Genomic DNA, 5,741 nt, shown 5'->3' with positions numbered 1-5,741 from the left:
ATGGGTATTTTCCCTCAACTGCATTAGTATTGGGACGGCATGTAGGCGGGCAGCAATTTTTAAAATCTTGTCAGGGTATGCTGACGATATCTTTTTCTTGCAGGACTGCAACATGAGGGAGGAACCACATACTGCAAGATGGACCCAGGGGGATGCGGTGTGGTCGTTGGGTCGAGGCAGGAGTAGTGGCGTGGGGGTGCTTTTTAAAAATAATAAAATAAAGATTTTAAAGAAGGCGGGGCGATGTTTATTTGTTACTTTGGAGTATGGGGGTGTTTGTTTTAAGTTATTTTGTGTGTATGCACCAGTTGATAAAAAGGGGAGGTTGGATCTGTTTGAGAAGATTAAGTTTTTTCTGGGGGGAGGGATCCTATTATTGTGTTGGGGGATTTTAGTTGTATTTTACGTAGTGGGGATAAGTGTGGGGATGTTGATAAGTCTGGGAAGGAGTTGGGTGAGATTTTGCGGTTGTTTGGGTTAAGGGATGTGGGTGAGGGTGTTTTTTTCTTATTTTAGTGATAGGGGTACTGTGCAATCTAGGATTGATTTTTGTTTTCTTTCAAAAAATTTGCAGTCTGGATCTTTTACCTTCCAACGGGAGCCTTTCTTGGACCATGGTCGGATCGAGTGTGTTGTGAGTATGGAATCAGAGGTAATGTATGGTAAACGTGTGTGGAAGTTGAATGTGGAATTGTTGGAAGATGAGGGTGTGAAAAGAGAGTATGTTGAGTTTTTTGGGAGACTTAAAAGGAGGAAGAATGATTTTTTAAGTGTGATTGAGTGGTGGGAGTGGGTGAAAGGTCAGACAAAGAGTTTTGTTGTAAGGAAAGGTTGCGAGATTGCGAAAAAGGAACATAAGGCATATGAATGGTGGCTGAAGAGATTGGAATATTTGGAGGAACTAAGGGAATGGGAAGAGAATGTGGGGTGTGAATTAGTGGAAGCAAGGGGGAAATTGAGAGTTTTTATGGAGCGGAGAGGGATAGAGATTATTTTGCAAGCTAGGATGGTAGTGAAGGAGAAGGATGAGAAATGTACACGTTTTTTCTTTAAAAACGTATATGGTGGGAAGGTGGATTTGTCAAGTGTGTTGGATGAGAATGGACAGGTGGTAAGTGGAAAGGAGAGGTTGGGAGAGGAAATCTGGAAGTTTTATTCAGATTTATATATGGAAAAGAAGAAGGATGAGAGGGTTGAGGAGGAAGTATTGGAGCAGGTGGAGATGTGTCTGGATATGGAGGATCAGAGTATGTTAGGAGAGAAAGTGAGCAAAGGTGAAGCTGATGAATGTCTTGGAAGTATGAAGAAAGGTAAGACGCCTGGGAGTGATGGTTTGCCAGTTGAGTTTTATTGTACATTTTGGGAGGCGATTGGTGATTGCGTGTACGAGATTGTGATGAAAGTTTTGGAAGAGGGGAGGATGCCTGAATCTATGTTAAAAAGCGTGATTGTTTTATTGTATAAAAAAGGTGACAAGCGAGAGTTGAAAAATTGGAGGCCTATATCATTGTTGAATGTAGATTATAAGGTGGTGGTGAAGGTGTTGGCAAATAGGTTACGTGCAGTGGTGGAGAAACTGTGAGGTCTATTGCAGAACGTTTGGTGAGCTTGAGGGATGTGTTATGGTTTTGTAAGGAGAGGAAGCAGGAAGTGGCAGTGTTGGCTGTGGATTTTGAAAAAGCGTATGACAGAGTGTTGCATGATTTTATGTTTAAAGTATTGAGGAGGATGGGGTTACCTGAGGTTTTGATTGGGTGGATTAAGTGTTTGTATAGAGGTATGGTAAGTAAGGTGTTGGTGAATGGGTGGATGATGAGTGATATAAGCATTAGGTCAGGAGTGAGTAAGGGTTGCCCTTTATCGCCCATGTTGTTTATTTGTGTGATTGAACCCTTGTTGAGCATGTTGATGAAAGATAAGTGTGTGAGAGTGGTGGAGGTGCCAGGGAGTGGTGGCAGGGTTTTGAAAGTGATAAGAAATATGGATGATGTTACAGTGATTTGTAGAGATATGGCAGGGCTAAAAAGAGTGAAATTGTTGATTGAGATTTTTTGTATGGCAAGTGGTTTTTGTGTGAATATGGGGAAAAGTGAGTGTAAATTGTTTGGTGTATGGAGGGGGATTGAACAATGTGGTTGGAAGTTTTGCGTGGGAGGAGTGAGGATTTTAGGTGTCAAGTTTGATTCTGATTTATATGGGAGAGAGAGTTGGCAGGATGCGTTAGTGAAAGTAAGAAAGAAAGTAGAATTTTGGTCTTTAAGGATTTTATCGTTGGAAGGGAAGGTGTTGATTGTGAAGGCTGTTGTGATGCCGATTTTGTTATTTTTATATTATGTGTTTCCAGCTCCAGATAGAGTGATGAAACAAATTGTGAGAGTGTGCTTTTCCTTTTTTTGGTCATCTAAGATGGAGAAGTTGAAAAGGGAGAAAGTAATGAAAGGGGTAATGAACGGCGGAAAAGGTATGTTGAGTATTGAGAAATTTGAGAAATTTCTGGTGGTGAAGTATGTAAGTATGTGTGTGAGATTAAGTGAGAAAGAGAATGTTGCAGGGTGTATGGTAAAATATGCGTGTGGGAGTGTGTTACGGAAATATAAGTTGTGTAAAGTTGATTTGAGGAAACCTGTATGTTTTGTTGCGCCTTGGTTTTATGTGAGGATTGAAAGGTGTATGAGGAGGTATGGGTTGCAAGAAGTGACACGATATAAATGGTGTGAGAGTAAGAAGATAATGCAGATACTGAAAGAAAGGGAGAAGGTGGAAGGAATAGGTGGTTTAAGAGTAGCCGAATGTAAGAAAGTCTGGAAGAATGTGTGCTGTAAAGGAGTGGATAATAGACAGAAGGATATTGCGTGGATGGGGGTGCATGGGTGTTTGCCTACAAGGGAGTTTCAGAAGAGGAGAAGGTTTGTGGACAGTGAGGTGTGCCCGAGACTGGGGTGTGGGGGGGTGGAGTGGGTGGTACATGTGTTTTGTATGTGTTTTGAATGTCGCTATGTGAAGAAAATATGGAAAAGAATGGAGAAGATGGTTGAGGGATTGACTGGTGTGAATAGTGTAACGTATGAGATGGTGTTATATGGTTTGTGTGATTTAGGGAGGAATGAAGAGAGGTTGTTCTGGATTGTTGTGAATTGTATTAAAGAGTGTTTGTGGGATGTTCGGAATATTTTGATTTTTATGCAGGAAGTGGTTAAAGTGAAAGAATGCGTGGCCATGGTCCGAGGAAAGATTTATAATTATGCATATTATTACTACAAGAAGTTAGGAGAAAATAATGCAAGAAAGTTATGGAAATTGGAGAAGTGGAAGCAATGGTGTATATAATGTAAATATTGGGATTATGCTATTGATGTTTTATTTTTGAATGATTAACCTTTTTATTTTTGTTTTTCAGGGTGAGTGCAGGTGGTGACAAAGGGACAGTGTGGAGAAAGTATATAGGAGTGTCTTTTGTTTGTGTAGGGATAGGGTGGAGGGATAGTATATAATAATAGTGATAGTTTGTTGCTGCTTTCATTAATGAAGGGTGGGAACGGGTTTTTTGTAAATGGTTTTGTCTTCTTTATTGTTGATTGTTTTGAAATGTTCGTGTTATCTTTATTGTTGTTATATGCTTTTTGGGTTTTTGGGTTTGGGGGTGGGTCTTTGGGAGAGAGGTGGGAGGATTATGTAAATATTGTAAAACTTTGTTTTGAAAATGTACTTCCAAAAGCTATATTTTGTACAAATGTTATTTTATTTTTAAACATATTATTTTGGATTTATGTTTTCTATTTTACTTGTGAAATTTTAAATAAAAGAATTAAAAAAAAATCTGTTCTTATCAGTTTAATATCTGATACGTCCCCTATCTGGGGACCATATATTAAATGGATTTTTAGAACAGGGGGATGGAAGAAGAGCTTGCTCTGTCCACTCCACGCATCGACCTGGTATTGCAGTACCTCCAGGACTGGTGCACCCCTCTCTTATGCAGTTTCCAAAAACAGAATGAACAAAAAAAATCTTCCTTTTGCTTGCTCACTGATTGCAATGTTGCTTTTTTTTTGGCTCACAAGCTGTTAATTCTTGCAATAAACTTGCATTTAACCCCTGTGTGTATTGGTGTTTTTGCTTCATGTCAGTTTCTTGGCCTATCTCTCTCCCTCCCTCCTCGCTCCATATTATTTGGGTCAGGAAGCAGCAGCAGGTAAAGTGGCAGTTGCAAGAAGCCAAACCTATTAAGTCAGCAAGTAGACACATTTCGACAAGACAGCTAGCTAGCTAATGTTCTATCAATATATCTCCCAACGCCTAAAGCAAAGCCTTCTATGCCAGTGTCAGTTTAGAGAGGCAGCAGGCCCAGGCCATTTCAATAGGCCTGACTTTGCTCCATCTCTGTCCCCTTGTTGCAGCTAGCTAAAAGTCAGTCCAAGCATTCCTTCCCTCCCTCATTTTCACAGCCTGTGTCTCCCTCTAGTGTGTCCCCGTCTCGTCTTCCTCGTTCATGTTACCAGGAGGCGTAGCCATGTAAATGATTTCCCTTGTCGGGCATCAACGAGGAGCACCTGTATGTGTGCAATTAGTGCTCAGGGCTGCCTAATTGACAGTTACAAGGTCAGAATGGGTCGCAGGTGGGAAGGAGGTGTTAGACAGGTGTGTTGAGGGATTAGGCCTCAAGCCCGGGTAGGTGTGTAAAGTTTTCGTGTCTGTGGTTGCTGCCAGTCTAGACGGGGGCAAGGGTAGACGGGCACCTCAAAGCGAGCTCTTCATTTCTGCCAGGCCACAGCTCGCTCAGAAAAGAAAATAATTGGGTTATCACTTCTCAGCCTTTTGGCACGATCAAAAGATTCCCGCGTGTGACCTGGTTTTCGAGGATCAGCGTGCCAGGCCTCTGAGCCTGGCCAGGTGAGCATTGTACTTTTGGGAGTTCCCCCTTGTATGGAAAAGGCTGAGGGCGATTGAGGTTTCTCTTGTTTGAGAGAGCCTAGTTTGCATGTCAAATGGATGACAGCAGATTTACTTCAGCGGCCCATGAGGTGCGCTTTAACAATGCGGTGAAGGTGGAGATAAAAGAAAAAGAATTTGAGAATGATCTTGCAAAAATGGTTATGCAAAATGTGCTCTCCCCATGTAAAGTAGATGGTGCAGACATGCTGTGTATGGCTGATTACCGAAACCAGGGTGTGGTGGAAATTGTGTTCAATGACTATTTCAAGTACCGCTCTTTTAAAGGAGATTGGGAAAGAAGAAAAGGTGAACCTTTAATGCAGAATTATGAATTAGAATTCTTGCATAGAAGTCCCTGGAAAATGGTAACAGTCATGATGTACAATCCTTACGTGAAAACAAGTGAATTGACGGAATTTTTAAAGTTGGAGTGTGAAGAAGTGGAGTTTGTGAAATTAATTGACAATACGGTTGGTGTTTGGTCAGGGAAAAGACTATACAGAGTATGTTTCTATGCAAATGAGTTTATCAAGGATTGTCTTCTTAAAATACTCTGGGATGCCAGCATACTGCTGGAAGTGTGGAACTATGGGGCACACAACAAAAGACTGTGAGCTTTTGATAAGATGTGGGAAGTGTGGAGAAATGGGTCATGCAGAGGAGAAATGTGGAGGCCCGAAAGAGTGTACCCATTGTAAAAGTCAAGGTGATCTGTATGAGGAGTGCCCAACAAGGACCAAGACATTTGCTGAAACGGTGGCTGGCCCAAAAAAGGTACAGGAGAATCTTCCAGAAGATGAGGATGTGTT

At 41.4% G+C, this 5,741-nt stretch overlaps 1 pseudogene; it reads left to right on the top strand.

Moving 5' to 3' along the window:
• Positions 1–3,764: 3,764 nt before the first annotated feature.
• On the top strand, positions 3,765–3,969 carry LOC141141822 (U2 spliceosomal RNA; annotated as a pseudogene).
• The last annotated feature ends 1,772 nt before the right edge of the window (positions 3,970–5,741 follow it).

Source organism: Aquarana catesbeiana, linkage group LG04, assembly GCF_042186555.1.
Source record: "Aquarana catesbeiana isolate 2022-GZ linkage group LG04, ASM4218655v1, whole genome shotgun sequence".
Lineage (NCBI taxonomy): Eukaryota > Metazoa > Chordata > Amphibia > Anura > Ranidae > Aquarana > Aquarana catesbeiana.
The sequence above is the reverse complement of the archived record's forward strand: the minus strand, read 5'-3'. Positions and strand labels throughout refer to the sequence as shown.